Genomic DNA, 18878 nt, shown 5'->3' with positions numbered 1-18878 from the left:
GGCGTGGGGGAGACAGGAGGATCCCTAGGCCTACTTAGCCAGCCACTTTAGCCAGACCTGTGAGCTCTATGTCCAGTGAGAGCCCTATCTCAAAAAATAAGATAAAGGGCTGGGAAGATGGCTCAGCGGGTAAAGATGCTTTCCATACAAGCATAAAGACCTGAGTTTGTCAGACACTTAGTACAAATTCCTGTAATCCTAGCACTCCTGTGGTGAGACAAGGAAACCCTGGATGCTCACAACTTCAGCCAGCCTCTTAGACAGCAGAGAAAACAACAGAGACCTTTGTCTCAAGATATGGTAGAAGATGAGGACCAACCACCAAGGTTGTCTTCTGATTTCTACATGTGTATCATGACATCCACACATGCCTACATTCTCACAAATGTTCACCCATGCTCGTGTAGTGCACGTGCGCTCACGTATGCATGTGCACTCTCTCTCTCTCTCTCTCTCTCTCTCTCTCTCTCTCACACACACACACACACACACACACACACACACACACAGAGAGAGAAGCATTTGGAAAAGACTCCTGATTTCCAACTCTGTCCCCCCCCCTCTCTCTCACACACACAGAAGTATTTGAAAAAGACTCCTGATTTCCACCTCCGTCCTCCACATACATGTGCACACACACACACACAAACATGTACCTACATATCCATAACATTTTTTAAAGACCCAACATAGGTAGGAGTGGGTACTAGAGGAGGCTGAGAAACAGACAAGAGAGAAGCCCACTGAGACACCCCCCCCAACACACACACACACACACACACACACACACACACACACACACACACACACACTCACACTGCAGACTTTACAATCCGAGGCAAAATGAGCAGAGAGAAGCAGGAAGTTTAAGTTAGGTGAGGGTTTGGAATTTTGACACTAGGCTGGATTGAACCCTTTAATTATCCACAGTGTTCTTGGAAAACTATAGGGTTTAATCTCACCCAGGGTTGAAAAAGAAGTATTTGGTGGAGCAAGTTGAACAGTACCCTGCCAAGACTGACTCATCTCATCAACCATTGTCCTAATCCTAAGCCCAAGGAAGGAGGGGCCTCAGTTTAAGTCCAGTAGTAGATGATGGGTTCTAGGCCAGCCTGGGTTACATAGTAAGAGCTGTCTCATGAAATCAAAGGCTAAGAAGAATGAAGTTGTGTCATTCTGAGGAAAGTGGATGGAACTGAAGAAAGAAGTCAGACTCATAAAAGCAAATTTCATGCTTTCTCTCACATAAGGAAGAGGAAGGAGACTAACATGAAGGGGACAAAGTATATGGGACTTATCAGTGTGTGTGTGTGCAAGGGTGTTTGTGACACACACACACACACACACACACACACACACACACACACACACAGAGAGAGAGAGAGAAACCAGAGGCCAACCTCAAGTGTCATACATCAACTTGTTTTTTGAGGCAGGGTCTCTCACTGGAATGTGGGACTTGCTGGTTAAGCTAGGCTGGTTAGCTGGTGAGCTCCAGGGGCTTCCGTGTTATCAGTCCTGGATTACAGGTGCAGGCGTGTGCCACCAGGCCCAGTATTTTATATGGGTGTTTGGGATTGAACTCAGGTCCTCATGCTTCTGGCTGAGTTTTCTCTCCAGCCCTAAAGGGGATTTGTTTATATAATCAAAATGCATTAAAACATGTACCAAAGTGCCATTATGAAACCCATTATTTTGCACAATAATAAAAAGTTTCTCTGGTAACAAAAACCACTCCAGGGCTCCATAGTAGGGTGCTTAGTTGGCATGTTTAAGGCCTTGGGTTCCATTCTCAGCACTTCATGAGAAAAACCACACCCAACCAGCCGTCCCAACATTCAGAGAACAGCAAACTGTCCAGAGAGGGGTCAGAGGCGAAGAGTAAGTCAGGTGCTCACAGTGTCAAGAGAGTTTTTTTTTATTTTATTTTATTAGTTCTAGTTAGGGAACAAGCTTATTTCAAGTCCTTTCTCCCTCTCCCTCCCCTCACCCCCAAACTTCCTCCCCCACCCCCAGCCCACCCCCACCCCATCCACCCACCACTCCCCAGGCAGGGTAGGGCCCTCAATGGGGGCTCTGCAAAGTCCACCAAGTCTTCCTATGCTGATCCTGGGCCCTTCCCCATGTGTCCAGGGCCAGAGTGTAACCCTTCATATGGGATGGGCTCTCAAAGTCCCTTCTTGCACCAGGGAAAAATACTAATCCACTACCAGAGGCTCCCTGGAGTGCAGAGGCCTCCTTATTGACATCCATGTTCAGGGGTCTGGATCAGTCTTGTACTGGCCTCCCAGACAGCATCTGGGGTCGATGTGCTCTCCCTTGTTCAGGCCAACTGTTCCTGTGGGTTTCTCCAACCTGGTACAGACCCCTTTGTTCTTCATTCCTCCCTCTCTTCAACTAAATTCCCGATTTTGGCTCATTGTATATCTGTGGATGTCTGTCTCTGTTTCCATCAGCCACTGGGTGAGGGCTCTAGGATGGCATAAAGAGAAGTCATCAATCTCATTTTAGGGGGAGAGTTTTTAGGTTATCCTCTCCACCGTTGCCTGAATTGTCAGATCCTGTCATCCTTGTAGGTCTCTGGAGATCTCCCTGGTTCCTGATCCCTTCTTGGGCCTACAGTGGCTCCCTCTGATATCGTATCTCTCATCTTGCTCTCTTTCCTCTATTCTTCCCCCAACTCAATGTTTCTGCCCCTCCATTTCCTCTCCTCTTCTCCTCTTCTCTTGCTCTTATTGTAGCAGCTCCTTCCCCCCCCCACCCTCATGCCCCCAATTAGTTCGGGAGTTCATGCCACTTCCATTCCTGGGGACCATTTATCCCTTAGAGTCCTTCATGTTTCCTAGTTTCTTTGGTGAAGAGCATTATAGACTGGTAATCTTTTGCTCTATGTCTAAAATTCATATATCAGTGAGTACATACCTTGTTTGTCTTTTTGTGACTGGGTTACCTCACTCAGGATGGTTTCCTCTAGTTCCATCCATTTGCCTGCGAATTTCAAGATTCCGTAGCTTTTTTCTGCTGAGTAGTACTCCATTGTATAGATGTGCCACATTTTCTCAATCCATTCTTCAGTAGAAGGGCATCTAGGTTGTTTCCAGGTTCTGGCTATTACAAACAATGCTGCTATGAACATGGTTGAACAAATGTCTTTGTTGTAAGTACATGCCCTATTTGGGTATATACCCAAGAGAGGAATGGCTGGATCTTGAGGTAGACTGATTCCCATTTTTCTGAGTAACCGCCATACTGATTTCCAGAGTGGTCTTACAAGTTCACACTCCCACCAACAATGGAGGAGTGTTCCTTTTTCTCCGCATCCTCTCCAGCATAGATTGTCATTGGTATTTTTTATTTTAGCCATTCTGACAGGCATGAGATGGTATTTCAGAGTTGTTTTGAGTTGCATTTCTCTGATGGCCAATGATTTTGAGCACTTTGTTAAGTGTCTTTCAGCCATTTCAGATTCCTCTGTTGAGAATTCCCTATTTAGTTCTGCACCCCACTTTTTAATTTCATTGTTTGGTGTTTTGGTGGCTAGCTTCTTGAGCTCCTTATATATTTTGGAAATCAGTCCTCTGTCAGATGTGGGATCGGTGAAGATCTTTTCCCATTCTGTGGGTGGTCGTTTTATCCTACTGACTGTTTCCTTTGCCTTGCAGAAGCTTCTCAGTTTCAGGAGGTCCCATTTATTAATTGCAGACCTCAGTGTCTGTGCTACTGGCGTAATGTTCAGGAAGTGGTCTCCTGTGCCAATTTGTTCAAGGGTAGTTCCCACTTTCTCTTCTAGAAGATTCAGTGTGGCTGGATTTATGCTGAGATCTTTGATCCATTTGCACTTAAGTTTTGTGCATGGTGACAGGTATGGATCTATCTGTAATTTTCTGCATGTCCGAATCCAATTGTACCAGCACCATTTGTTGAAGATGCTGTCTTTTTTCCATTGTATAGATTTAGCACCTTTGTCAAAAATAAGGTATCCATAGGTGCGTGGGTCGATATCAGGGTTTTCAATTCGATTCCATTGGTCTATCAGTCTATTTTTGTGCCAATACCAAGCTGTTTTCAGAACTATGGCTCTATAGTAGAGCTTGAAGTCGGGGATGGTGATGCCTCCAGAAGATCCTTTATTGTAAAGAGTTGTTTTGGCTATCCTGGGCTTTTTATTTTTGCATATAAAGTTGAGTATTGTTCTTTCAATGTGAAAAACTGTTGGGATTTTGATGGGGATTGCATCGAATCTGTAGATTGCTTTTGGCAGAATTGCCATTTTTACTATGTTAATTCTACCTATCCAAGAGCATGGGAGATCTTTCCATTTTCTGGTATCTTCTTTAATTTCTTTCTTTAAAGTCTCAAAGTTCTTATTGTACAGATCTTTTACTTTTTTGGTTAGTGTTACCCCAAGATATTTTATGTTGCTTGTGGATATTGTGAAAGGTGATGTTTCCCTGATTTCTTTCTCATTGGATTTATCATCTGTATATAGTAGGGCTACTGATTTTTTTGAGTTAATTTTGTATCCTGCTACCTTGCTGAAGGTGTTTATCAGCCGTAGGAGTTCCCTGGTAGAGTTTTTCGGGTCACTAATGTAGACTATCATGTCATCTGCAAATAGTGAAAGTTTTACTTCATCCTTTCCAATTTGTATCCCTTTGATCCCCTTTTCTTGTCTTATTGCTATAGCCAGAACTTCAAGTACGATATTGAAGAGATATGGAGAGAGTGGACAGCCTTGTCTTGTTCCTGATTTTAGAGGAAACGCTTTGAGTTTCTCTCCATTTACTTTGATGTTGGCTATTGGTTTGGTATATATTGCCTTGATCATGTTTAGATATGTTCCTGTTATTCCTGTTCTCTCCAAGATCTTTATCATGAAGGGATGTTGGATTTTGTCAAAGGCTTTTTCAGCATCTAGTGAGATGATCATGTGGTTTTTCTTTTTCAGTTTGTTTATATAGTGGATTACATTGATGGATTTTCGTATGTTGAACCATCCTTGCATCCCTGGGATGAAGCCTACTTGATCATGGTGGATGAAAATTTGACAGTTCAGTAAACTGGTGGCAAGAATTAAGTGTCATCTGGGGAGCCACCAGCTGGTTTACAGTAATAGATGTGGCCATCTAAGAATCAAGGGGAATGAGCCACCCTTGGTTTTGCTCTTATCTCCCTTGCCCTGAGGTTGTAAGTTAACCTGTGGATTGTCAGTCAGTAGACAAGATAAGGGAGTTCAAACCGTGCTTGTCTCCATGCCCCGTGAGCATGAGAAATCTGCGTGGTCAGCAGTATTCTTCTCACCCACCTTGCAGATGAGCAGTATTAACCTTTGTTTCTCAAATGTCCTCCAACCTAGTTCCTTCTCTGTCTTTCTTCATGGATGGGGTGAACAAAAATATTGAGGCTTGTCCACATCTAAGTGAGAACTATGTTTTTCATGTGATTTATTTATTTTTAATCTCATGTGCATTTGGTGCTTTGCCTGCAAATACATCTGTCTGTGTGAGGGTATTGGATTCCCTAGAGCTGGAGTTATGGATAGCTGTGAGAACCATGTTCTTGATAGAATAAAGTCTTCAGATTCCTATGATTTAATGCCCCCTTTCCTGACTAAAGCAAACAGACAGACCTGTCTTGTTCCTCCTTCCATACGGTGTATAATGTGAGTGTGTGTGTGTGTGTGTGTGTGTGTGTGTGTGTGTGTGTGTGTGTGTGTGTGTACATCTGTATCAGGTATGCACACTCATGCACTCAGAAGCCAGACATGGATATTGGGTGTCCTGACTTATCATGTTCTCCATTTTCCTTTGAGACAGAGTCATTCACCTGAACAGAAGCAAGATGGGTGGCCAACAAGTCAGTATCCCGTCTCTGATCCCACAGCACAGGGGTTACAAGCACACACACAATCATGTCTGACTTTTTACCCTAGTGCTGAGGATTTGAACTCAGCTCCTTATGCTTATACAACAAGGCCTCTTACTCACTGAGCCATCTCCCAGTCCCTCCCTTGTTTTGTCTTCTGTACTCTTTTACTGGGGGCCTTCTCATAGTTTGAGTATGTACTCCACGGACTTGTGTTTGGGGGACATGGCTGCTAGCTCATGGCTTTGGAAAAATGATTGGGTCCTGAAGGCTCTAACCTGATGGCTATATTAACCCCTGAATCCGTTCATAATAAGATGGCATTGTTGGGAAGTAGTGAAAGATAGGAGGTGACACCTAGGTAGGGAAGCAATCCCTGTAGAGCATGTCTGGAAAGATGTGCCTTGTCCTTTGACTCCTCCCTTGTCTCTTTTCTTGCTTGTCATGAGGTGAACAGCTTTGTTCTGCTTATAGAATGCTCAACTGCGCTGCATGCTCACATCAAGGCAACCAGAGCCCACAAGCCCAAGTGTGTCTTCCTTCCTGCAGGTTTCTGGAGGCTCCTTCTCCTATTTTTAAATTTTCTCAAAAATGACATATTATGAATCCATCAGAGAATTAGATGAGAGCCTTCAGGATCTACTGGTCTCTGGAAATGCCATTGGAGACCCTGGTGCCAGGTTTTATTTGCTAATCTCTTAGTGTTATCAATCCAATCAAATTAACAAGCAATCACCACTATTTATATGATGGCAGACAAGTATAGGGAACAGCTTAGCCACCTGGGACTCTGCTTGGCTTTGTCTATATATAAACCCCTCTCCTGAAAATACGCCCAGCAACCTGTTGGGAATCCTAAGAGACCCTACTTGCATCAGGCTGCACTTACCTACATTAAACAATGGAAATAAGTTACCACCTCCAGGTTCAGCTAGCATCATGCAGTATTAGAGAGTGAGGTTCCTGGCTGTCAGTCTGAATGCCTATTCTTTCCCTACTCACTCCTATCCACTTTTCTTGGGTTCCAGTGGAGATCCACCACCTAAGTGTATATCTAGGAGGAAGACTTTAGCCATCATTGGAACATCATCCTTCCCATGACTCTGCAGCCACGCTGCATCCCATGTGACTTATGGGCAGTGATCCAGTCTAGGACTGGGGTATGTTGGGTTGCTAGTTTTGTTCCTGAGCCTAACAAGGGTAAGTTATGAGACACAAGGCCCTGAAACCACTTGAACAAAAACTGGTGTGGGTGGGCTTCATTTATACCAGGAGTTTCTGGGCCCTGAGATATAGCATTAGACTAGATTTCTATTATGCTGAATAGTTAATTCCATGAAGATCATGCATCTCTAGGGAAAACAAGATGGACTGCTTCTTCAATTGTGTATCTTTCTGGAAATAACTTGAGGCTGAACACAGAATATGTGCTGCGGAGGTTGCAGGGAGCTGTAAGGATCCTGTTATCTGCCAATGACCTGGGCATGGGATACTGGAGATGATTTAGAGACCATTCGTGCTGGGTGAAGAGGATGATTTACCTCCTGGTGTTGTGCTTGGGACCCTGTCTGAGCAAGCTTTTCCTGCACAGGCATCCTCCATAGTACAGCATTGGATGCTGCAGGTGAGGAGCTAGAGGTATGAGCCAGGAAGGAGGAAGCATGGGACTAAATACTTTCTAGAATAATCAAAGGTCTGTTCACAATCATTTCACCACATAGTCCCCTATCAAAACATGCAAGGTTATATTCTCTGACTTCTGAAACTTGGATTTTTCCATTTTTCCATGTGGTTGGTTTGTTGGTTCGTTTGTTTTCACTTGCACTGGTTTTTAATGAGACCATCCTCAAAATTGCCCAACAGTTCCATCAAGTTCAGCAAGTATCTACCATAGCTCTTTTACTAAGGCTCCTCTCTGACAAATCACCACCCTTCTTCTTCTTCTTCTTCTTCTTCTTCTTCTTCTTCTTCTTCTTCTTCTTCTTCTTCTTCTTCTTCTTCTTCTTTTTTTTGGAGAGGTCACAGAACAATTGAGGCTGTGACAATTGTATTTAGAGCAGTCAGACTTTTTTTAAACCTTTATCAGAAACATAATATACTGGCAATTGCTAGGATCAATACAGTTGTAGTTACCAGGATACAATGACATTACAAGCAGGGTACATAAGATTAATATCTAAGACCAATTGTTCTGTCAAGATTCCATGTTTCCTTGACTTCTAAGGGAACACACCGAGAAACACAAAGCAGCCTAATTGTTTCATTGCTTGTGGGGATGCATCAGTCTTGGGAACTGGAAGACACATTGCACTCCAGGAGTCAGGACTCTATCCTGAAAAACCCCCATTTCTCCTCTTATTCCCCTACAGTCCACCTCCTAATTTTTAATTGGGTTATTCTAAGATTTCTGTAACATGAAAAATAAAAAACCCAGAGACTGATATTGGGGTTCAAGCTTCAAGCTGAATATCAGAAAAGCAAAGCAGCAGACACTAGCTTTTTACCTCTACCTCAGGCTGAATGGGCTGGTTCTCTAATTATCTCTTCACCAAGCCTCAGACTACTGCCTCTCCTCAGTGTAGCTGGAGACTGAATTCTTACAGCGACCTTGCTTCTGTATTATATACTTCCCTAATGTTGGGATTAAGGGTGTGAGCTATAATTCTCTTTTAGACTGATTCACTCTTGTGTAGATCTAGGTGGCCTTGGACACACAAAGATCTGTCTATCTCTTAATCCTGAGTCCTAGGATTAAAGGTGTGTACCACCACCTCCTAGTTTCTGTCTGCTGGGATTAAAGGTGTGTTCCTGGCTTCTATGGTTTGTGGCTGACTTTGCTTTCTTAATCCTCAGGCAAGCTTTAATAAATCATAAATAATATATCACTACAGATTTCCTTATATTACCAAGTTATTTTTCAGCACCACCATTATTCTTATTTGCATATTTTTCTAAGTTGCAGGTACACTGCTCACTCCCTTTTCTCATCTTGCCTTCTAGGAATCTTTGGAAGCATGGATATCTGAGACTACCAGCCCTGCAGAGCTGCAATATCCTCTCTTTACCTTGGTCTCTAGACTTGGAGTGTCATTGGGCAGGTAGGGTGTCCTGACTCCTAGGTAATATGCTGTTGGTAAATTTCTGAGGGGAAGCATCTATTGTCTGCCCCATAGGTGTGAAGAGTAGAGATGGTTTGATTCCTTCGACCTTTTAATTGTTCCAGATTTTCAACTGGGTATATGAACTGCACACTCACAGATGGTCCTGCTCCCAGATGGTCCTGCTCCCAGATGGCCTGGGCTTGCTTTGATGTTTTGTGGTGGTTGTCTGGAACTCTTCATAATTTCATCTTTGAATCTGTGTTGGGTAAGTCTGATGCAGTAAGAAAGCCACATCTGAGCAGCGCGCATGCCACCTTTCTTACCACCTCATTTGCATACAGAACTCTAGATGTTCCATGAGCAAAAAATCCCAGTGGCCCCACAGCCCATGAAAGTTACAGTAGTGTAAGTGAGCACAAGGCATAAAAGCATGGTATACTCACAGCTCAGGAAGTGGGGGCACTGAGAACCACAGATGGGCAGTGTTCCCTTTGAACTGGACTCCAATACAGACACAATGTTGTGAACAGCTAGGGAGCCATGTGATGCCTGTTCTTTCTTGTTTATACTGCTTCCCTGTGTTCACCAGCCACTTACAACATCAAGAAAGGAGCCAGGAGAAGCAGAGCAGAGCAAGCACAGTTCCTTTCCCTCTCAAGATTTCCTCTTCCATCAGTAAGCCAACAGCAGAGAAAAGTGATGGGTAAACAGTTGGAAAAGTCCATTCGAAATGGGATTGAAGTACTTAAACTAAGGTTCACAGCTTTGAACGTGCTAGGCAAAAACACTTCCAGACCAAGACACAGGGAATGGCTTCCTGGAAAGACTTCTGATAGCTTAGAAAAATAATGGTAAGAACTGAAACGTGGGGTTGCATACAATGTAAAGCTTCCACAATGCAAAAGAAACAATCAGCAGAGTGAACAGACAGCCCATAGAATGGTGAAATTTTACAAGCAGCATGAATGACAGGGAATTAACATCTAGAACATGGCAATAACTCAGAAAATTAAACACCAAGAAACCAAATACTCAACCAACAAATAGGCCAATTAATTAATTAGACCGTTCCTGAGAAGAGGTAATACAAAGTGGCCAATGACTATTTGGAAGTAATGTTCAACATCCTTAGATATCAGGGAATGAAAATCAAAACCATGTTGAGATTCCATCTCACTGCAGTCAGAATGGCTAACAAGAAAAAAATGGCAACAACTGCTGGTGAGGACGCATGGCACAAATAATCCTTACACACTACTGGTGGGAATTAAACGCACGCAGCCTCTATGGAACTCAGTATGGAGTTCCTTGTTGTAGAATATTAGTCTAAGGTGTGTTTCATCCATTTATGCTGTGGAATGTTTGTTTAATGATGTAAAAATGTTTTACATTCCTTTATGTTGCATTTGTTTAACTCTGTAAAGCTGTGTTACTTTGCATGTCTAAAACACCTGATTGGTCCAATAAAGAGCTGAACAGCAAATAGCCAGGCAGGAGAGAGAGACAGATAGGGTTGCCAGGAAGAGAGAATAAATAGGAGGAGAAATCTACAGTGGGGAAGAAAAGAAGAATGGTAGGAGTGAGTAAAGGAGGAGAGGAGGATGCCAGGGGCCTGCCGCTCAGCCACAGAGCCAGCCACAGAGTAAGAAGGGAAGAAAGAAAGATGCATTAAAGAAAGGTAAAGAGAAATGGGATAATTTAAATTAGAAAAGTTAGCTAGAAACAAGCCAAGATAAGGCTGGGCATTCAAAAGTAAGAATATGTCATTATGTATTTATTTGGGAGTTGGGAGGTGAGTCCCCCAAAGAGCTAAAAAAAAAGTTACCACATATCCAGCTATACCACTTTAGGGTTACACCTCAAGACCTATAAATCAAAGCACCACAGAGATGCTTGCACCTCCGTGCTGTTCATAATAGCTAAGATGTAGAACCATCTTAGATGCCCGTAAACACATACCCAATGGGGATTTATTCAACTGCAGAGAAAAATGAAATCATAACATTTGTAGGCAAATGGACAGAACTGGAGATCATCATGCTAAAAAAAATGGAACAATCAAACCCACAGGTATTATGCTTTCTCTCACCTACAAATATATGTATATTTTGTACGTATGTACATATATATATGCATACATACATATGTATGTATGTGCCATGAAGTAAGAATATGACTGTAGGGAGGAAGAGTTCTAAAATGGGGAGCAGGAACAAGAAAGGTTAATGTAAGAGATAAAAGAAAATTAAATATCACATGTTGTTTCTCATATGCAAAATGTATCTCACACACACACACACAAAAAAAAAAAAAAACATGGCTATTTGGAGAGAAGAAAGGGGCCATTAGAATTAGACAGGGTGGTAAAGGGCAAATATAACCAAATGATACAGATGTCATAAGGAAACCCACTATTTTATATACTGACTAAAAGTACTCTTTGGGAGGAGTGAAACACAGGCAAGTGTTAGCTGCAGGATTGGCAGGTGACACTTCTGTGATGTCTTCATCCATGACAAATCCTTTTATGTTTGCATGTAAAAGAGACACTGCACAACATAAAGATGCACACAGAGCACACTAGTATTTTAACTTTATTCACAGAACCCTGAAAAAGCGAACAAAGAAGTTCATGTGAAGTCAGGGTAGAGACACAAATAAGGAACTACCTTCTGCTCTCGCACTTTGGAGGGTTGCTGGGAGAACAAACTGGAAGGGGAGCTGGATTGGAATCTCTGTCTTTGGGGAATTTACAACATGACTGAAGAAGCTGGCCTTGTTCAATCTAAGATATAAAGTAGTGGGGAAAAGAATGACCTTTCTCCACTGTGAGCTTTAGTCCCAGGTCTAGCACTTTGTATTCAAACACACATCTATTCTACCTAAAGCTCTTGAAGCTGGCCATGGCCCTTCTGAAAGTCAAGGGTCTGCTACTGCTTTGGTCACTGTAGGAACCTATGAAAGCTGAGCGGGCAGATCCTTTGTCTGAGTGCAACAGGGACAGCCTTTTATCCCAAAAAGATTGTACGAATCATTCACAACTATCACTAAATACCCTGTGTTTTCTGATAGATAGCAATGAACGAGTCCATGGTTTGGCTGCTAAGACATTAGGATGCTCAAGTCACCCAGAAGGGAAGAAGAGTGGTACAGGAAAGAATGGATCACCAATAGATGCTGCTACAGTTTGGACTTACATGTATCTCAAAGCCTGTGGGCTAAAGGCTTTGCTTCTGACCTGCAGTGCTGTTGGGAGGTGGTGAAATTTTTCTGATATGGGACAAGGAGTGAGGTCACTGGGAGTTGCCCTTGAAGATGCTGGACCCCCCTTTCTTCTTTTCCTACAATCAGGTGAATATTTTGTTTTGCTCTCTTGCAAGTTCTCATCATGATGCCTTGTCTTAACACAGCAGAACCAATAATGGGTCATGGACTGAAATCAAAGCCAGAATTAAGTATGTCCTCCTGTAAAGAGGGTTTTCTCAGGCATTTGTGACAGTGACTGAAGCTGATGAAAACAATGCCTTTTTGAGGAAGCTGAGCTGGAGAGACACTTGAACTTTAAAGAAATAAAGGGGTGGTTGTGGTGGTGGTGGTGGTGTAGTGGTTAAGAGCATTGGTTACTCTTTCAAAGGACCCAAGTTCAAATCCCAGAACTTACATGGCAGCTCACAGCTGTCTGTAACTGCAGTACCAGGGACTTCACACAGACATACATGCAAGCAAAACACCAGTGCAAATAAAAATGAGTAAATTTTAAAAAGAAAGAGCTAGGGTTCTCTTCTCAAATGCAGCGGGTTTCAGTCAAAGAAAGCTCATCAGCTTATTTGTGGAGTTCTGTTGCTCGCACTGTTTTACCAGCCACCAGAGAGTAAAGCCTACAACAGGAAAATGTGGGAGCCAAGACTGCATGCCAGTCTCCATAGACTGTCTTTATGGTTAGCCCTTTCTTAAAAAAAAAAAAAAGGGCATTTTTAAACGCAAGTGAGTGCAAGTGGTGTTATTGTAGGAAGGACTTAGGAAACTTCAGAATTTACTATTTTTTTGTAACTTTTTGGATACTAATAATTGCCACCACTGGCCACTATTATTCTCAACCAAAGGAGAGCACTGGAGTCACACTGCAGAGAACTGTGGATGCTGCTTTCTCTCGGGAAGGAGTTGGCACAGGCGCTATTGTGAGCCTGGGAGGGCAGAGGACACCCTACAGCTGTCTGTTACCTCCTTCTAGGACTGATCTCAGGTCGGCAGGCCCTGCAGTGAGCGCTTCTACAGTTGAGCCATCTCACCAACCCCACGTTTGTACTCTCTAATCTACACTCTCCCATTTCCTCACTGGCAAACCTAGTTCCACGCTCTGTTTCTGTGCTGTTTCATTCCCTTTGGATTCCATATATTGTTGCAGGAGAAATGTCCCTACAGCCAATCCACTGGGCTAATAAAGCAACCTTGACTCAAAGGTCGCGGTCAGTGATTGGTCAACCAGGATTAGCCATAAAGTTCTTGGAGGATTTAGGAGGGGGCTAGAGGGGACAGGAAGTGAGTGAGGAGGAGTGCCTGGGAATTTCTGCTGGGAGAGGTTCTGGAAAATGTGGAGAGAGGGTCAGGCAATGGCTCCACTTTCCTTGCATTTTTCCGGTCTTTATCTCACTACTAGCCACTAGTATTCTCAACCAAAGGAGAGCACTGCAGTCACACTGCAGAGAACTGTGGATGCTGCTTTCTCTCCAGAGGGAGAGAATTTCTGACTCCTGAGTTTTTATTATACTAGAACAAATTAGGTAATCATTGCATCTGGCAACAATAACATATAAGTGAAATATTGTAAATTTCCTTTTGTGTCTGTCTTACTTCACTTAACATAACAATGTCCTCCAGTTTTGCCTATATTGTTATAAATGGTGGCATCTCCTTTTGAAGTTTTATGACATCCAATGTATATATTTACATCAAAATGTGTTTGTCTGCTCACCCATCAAATAGATATGTGCTGATTCCATATCTTGGCCATTATGAGTAATGGCACAATCTTGGGGTACAAATATTTCCATGAGGTGCCCATTTCCTTTCCTTTCAGTACCCACCTAGCAATGGGATGGCAGAGTCAGATGTTTGGATGATGCTTAAGTTTGCAGGAACCAGCAAACTTGTTTTTTTTTTCCTGCAATACACCATCTTACATTGCTATTAATATTTATATATGTGTTCCCTTTTCTTCATACTTTCACCAAACCTGGTGAGCTCTTAATATTTCTGGGAATGCCATCCTAGGGTGTATGAGGTGACACATAGTTGGATTTTCATTCCCCTGGTCATTAGTAATGCTAAGAATTTTTCATATATGTCTTGGCTGTTGGAAGATCTTTATAGAGAGAGTCTGTGTGGGTCCTTTCCCAGCAGACTAACTGCTCTTTACACAGTGTTTATTGCTACGCATAGGAGATCACCTGAGTTGTGGCTTTGTTCATCTTGGGTTTTCCAAAGACTCAGGGTCAGTTTGCATTTCATTCATTTCCCTTTTCTGCATAGTGACACCTGTCACTAGCTCCTGGGAGTCCTGCCACCCACTAGTCCTACTGAAATAGAGATTAGTAAAGATAGTTTTATTCATGTCTGGACTCAGGAAAAAGGAGTGGAGACCTTACAGAAAAGCACTCCCCATTTTCAAGAGGGGAAGTAGTCTCAGTTTTTAATGGGGACAGAGGTAGAAGAAAATTTTTGTTCTCAGGTGAAAGTTCCTTAGATGGTGAAAATTTGCATAGGAATTTCTCTTCAGGCCTCAGGACCTCCTGGGTCCCTAATTAACCTGCTAATAGTTAACAAGAAGACATGGGCCCTAAATTAGAGCATGGAGAGAGAGAAAGCCTCCATTAACGGTGCTGGACTAAGGGGGAAGGAGAGGTTGGTGGAGCTTCCTTTACTTTGCTTATGCAGGCTCAGCTACAGAGGGCTGTTGCTTCCTGGTAAGGTTTATCTCCTCCTTTAGAAAGGCATTTTTTTTTTTTTTTGTTTTCCCTGTAACTTTTAGTTTGATCTGTTACTTTGGTTTAGGACCCCTGGTAATAAGTCCCATAAATGTGGCAAACGTAGCCAGCTACTGTCTGTTACCAACCATGAAAACAACCATGGGAGATGAGGCTAATTGTAAGCTTTCCATACATGACTATTATAATGTTGAAACTGTTGGGTTTACTGTTTTTGTAATCCACTTTTGTAACTTCATGTATCCATGTCTGGATTGATGTAAAATAAAACTTTAAATGGCATGTTTAAATTTTTTTCAGTATATAAATAATAATCCAGCTGCAGAAAATTAAGACAATATTATGAAAAGTAGTGTTCGGGCTGGCAAGATGGCTCAGTGGCTCACTCATGCTTGTAACCCAGCTACCCAGGCTTTGGCGCCCTCTTCTGGTTCCTGTGTGCACTTGCTCTTATTTGTATATACCCACACACAGACACATACTTTAAATAATAAAATAAGTCTTCTTTTAATAATAGTAGTTAGAGACTAGGGAGCTAGTTCAGTTAGTAAAGTTTTTACCTTGCAAATATGAGGACCTGAGTTTCATTCCCAGCAGCCATGTAAAAGAAAAGCTGTGCATTGTGATCCCAGCACTGGGGAGGTAGAAATGGAGATCTCTGGGTCTTTCTGGCTAGCCACAGACTACTTTATCAGAGAAGTTCCAGCCTGTGAGAGACCCTGTCTCTAAACAAACAAAGGCAGATAGCATAGGATCTGAGTTTGTCCTTTGGCTTCCACAGGTGCACTGGAGGGAACACTCACACAGTCGTGCACAGAACAGTAGTAACTGAAAACCAATTGTTCACTTTTCCCCATGGAAACACCTAAGTGTATTTAAATAAGTGTTTGCTCTCATTTCTTAAGTTAAACTATTGTTATTGAAGTTTAGTGTTAACACAGAAAAGCACATATATGAAAAGTGTGTGGTACCATGGGGTTTTTTTCAAAGTGAATATTGCAGTATAATCTTATTCTGACAAGAAACAGGACATGGCCCACACACAAACACACCATACATGGACTGTAGTGTTGCTTTTTGTTGTTGTTGTGTTTGGTTGGTTTTACTGACTTACAGAGATAATAAGGGATCCTGATATTTTTTCATTACAAAAGCTTGCCAAACTTTGCATTTTATGTACAAATTGTACTCAACATGCTCTTTGGTGTCTGACTTTAAAACCCAGCCTGGGATGGAGAGATAGCTCAGCAATTAAGAACACTGGTTGCTCTTCTAGAGGACTGCAGTTCTATTCCCAGCACCATGGCAACTCACAGCCATCTGTAACTCTAGTTCCAGGAAATCCAGCATCCTCTCCTGGCCTTTTCATTCCTCAAACACACGTGGTGCACAGAAATAGATGCCCACAAAACTCCCATACACATAAAATAATAAATATTAGTTGAAAATTTTAAATTAAAAGTCTAGCCTGAGTTTTGTGAGGGTCCATTCCTCTTTATTGCCCTAGAGTGTCCCTTTACTGGTTCACACTAAAAATCTAATTTGGCTGTGAGATGGTGGCAAACACTTCTAATCCCAGCAGAGGGAGGAAGAGGCAGGCAGATCTTTGTGAGCTTGAGGTCTACAGAGTGAGTTCCAGGACAGTCACGGCTACACAATGAAAGCCTGTCTCAAATAAACAAACAAGGAATGAGTCTAATTTGCCTCCACTTTTCATGGAGCTCTATGTTGTTTCTAGGTTGGGGCTGCTGTATCTCTCTTGAACATGTCACCTGGTACAGGGATATCAGCATTTTGTTTAAATTCATGCTTAGAATATTCAGCTATGTGTTGCCCATATTTTTCCAATTAGTTGACAAAAAGCTCCCAGCAGCTTCATTCGAGCATCCAGTTCCTGAGCATTCTCAGAATAACACTGTCGGTTTCTGCTATTATTGTTTTAGACATATCACAGTAGCGTGCCATTGTGGTTTGGATTTGCACGTATAGCTTTTTGTATATTGTTTTCCTAATTGGATATCTTCTTGGGTAACAAGCTTATTAGACTCTTTCACTCAATTAAAAAATATTGGATTTTTTCCTTATCCCTTTATAAGATCTTTTTTTAAAAAAATGTATTCTAGTTATGAGTTACTTGTCCTACATTTGCTGTGAATATGTTCTCCCACTCTGACTTGCCTTTTCATTCTCTTCAATGGTGTCTTTTGCTGAACACAAATCACTTTAATACAGTCCAAATTGCCTTTTTTTCTTTGTGTTTGTTTTTTTCCAAGACCATGAAGCTTTCTCCCGTGCTGCCTTCCAGTAATTGTGTTGTTTTCTTCTCATTGATTAAGTCTCTGATCTATCTGGAGCAGATGTGTGTGGTGTGAGGTGCAGGGACCTGAGATGCACTTTTCTTTGTATTTATTGGTTGACCTAGATATTCTTTACCTCATATATATGGAGTGCTACCTGTACGATGTCTGTCTGTCTGTCTGTCTGTCTGTCTGTCTGTCTGTCTGTCTTTCTATCATCTATCTATGTATCTGTCATCTATCTATCTATCTATCTATCTATCTATCTATCTATCTATCTAATCTATCACCTATCTGTCTGTCTGTCTAATCTATCAGGTATCTATGACCTACCATCTATCTATCTGTCAGTTATTACTTGTCATCTATGTGTCTATGATGGAGAGCATGCTAGTTTTTTATTCTCTACTCTCTTCTATCATTGTGTTTTCTTCTATTCAATGCCATAGTAACACTAAATTCATCACTGTATCTTTATAATCTATCTTGGTTTCTTGTGCTAAAGAGTCTTCCATCTTTATCCTTCAGGGGGAAAAATAGAGCATGTCAGCTCAGCTCAATGCCTTGCCTTTCCCCTGGGACCTTGGCCTTCAAGCTCTACTGCATTCATTTTCTATTGGCGTCTTCAAATAGACATTGTCCAAAGCAAAATGTATTCAGCATTAATAGTTACTACTTAAACAAAAATCAGTCTGATGTTTAGCTGTCTGGTTATAGATGGAAACAAATTCAACAGTAATATTTTTGAGGTCATTAAGATTGTGGTAAAAGTTACATAATGTAAAAAAGTTTGCTACATTAGCCATTTAAAGTATTTGACACAGTGGCATTGAGTATATACATGATGTTGTGCACTCGATCCGTAGCTAGCTTCACAGCATTTTCCTCCTCACTAAGGCTCACAGCTTCTTCACCATTCTCATGAAGGCTCACTGCCTGTCTCATGCTCACCAGGGCACTCCCAGCCATACTGCCATCTGTCCTTACTGATGATGACCAATGTTAGCAGGGTTTTAAGTTCTTAGAGAGTTTTATGGATACATTATCACAAAGTGCATTGATTGGTTGTGTTTCTGGTATATATGGAACAGTCTCCCCCTTAGCTTTGCCTCTGTGTTGCTAACGGAACAGGCATGCATTTGGTATATAGAATTAGGGCTCATCCTCAAGATGTGTATACAAATGTTCTAAAGTCTAGGGTTATAAGGGAATCTCAAATCAAAGAACTTGGTCTAGAGCATTTCAGATAAGAAGGTTTTAAGCTAGGTGGTGGTAGCCCATACCTTTAATCCCAGTGCTCAGGAGACAGAGTGGGGCAGATCTCTGTGAGTTCAAGGTGAGCTAGGGTGGTTACACAAGAAACAATAAAACCAAAAGAAGGGGGGAAGAGAGGAGGGAGAGGAGGAGGACAAAGGTGGGGAGAGATAGCAGGGTGGGAGAGAATTAAAAAAAAAGAAAAAAATCGCATCCAGTATATCATTTTGATCTCTCGAAGAGTCCTGAGATGGATCAATGCCACTGTACCTTTTACTAGTGAGGAAGTGAGTAGGCTGAGCAGAGTTCACACCAGGTTTGCTGAGGATAAACCCAGAGCTTCTAGCAGTCACTCAAGAATATGCCACTGTCCCCTC

General features: G+C 42.1%; 1 long non-coding RNA gene across 2 annotated transcripts in view; it reads left to right on the top strand.

Annotated features, from left to right (window-relative positions):
• LOC107978151 overlaps positions 1-15225 on the top strand; it is a 44564-nt gene extending 29339 nt beyond the window's left edge. Inside the window, exons 6-9 of one of the 2 annotated variants that reach the window (XR_004769375.1) lie at positions 8866-8963; positions 9089-9231; positions 12039-12317; positions 13070-15225. This is a non-coding gene — a long non-coding RNA (uncharacterized LOC107978151). Of the gene's footprint in view, positions 1-8865; positions 8964-9088; positions 9232-12038; positions 12618-13069 lie in introns of those variants that run through there. The other variant, XR_004769380.1, reaches the window with a different exon arrangement.
• The last annotated feature ends 3653 nt before the right edge of the window (positions 15226-18878 follow it).

This window comes from Cricetulus griseus, chromosome 3, assembly GCF_003668045.3.
Source record: "Cricetulus griseus strain 17A/GY chromosome 3, alternate assembly CriGri-PICRH-1.0, whole genome shotgun sequence".
Classification (NCBI taxonomy): Eukaryota; Metazoa; Chordata; class Mammalia; order Rodentia; family Cricetidae; genus Cricetulus; species Cricetulus griseus.
Note: the sequence above shows the minus strand (reverse complement) of the source record. Positions and strands in the feature narration are given on the sequence as shown.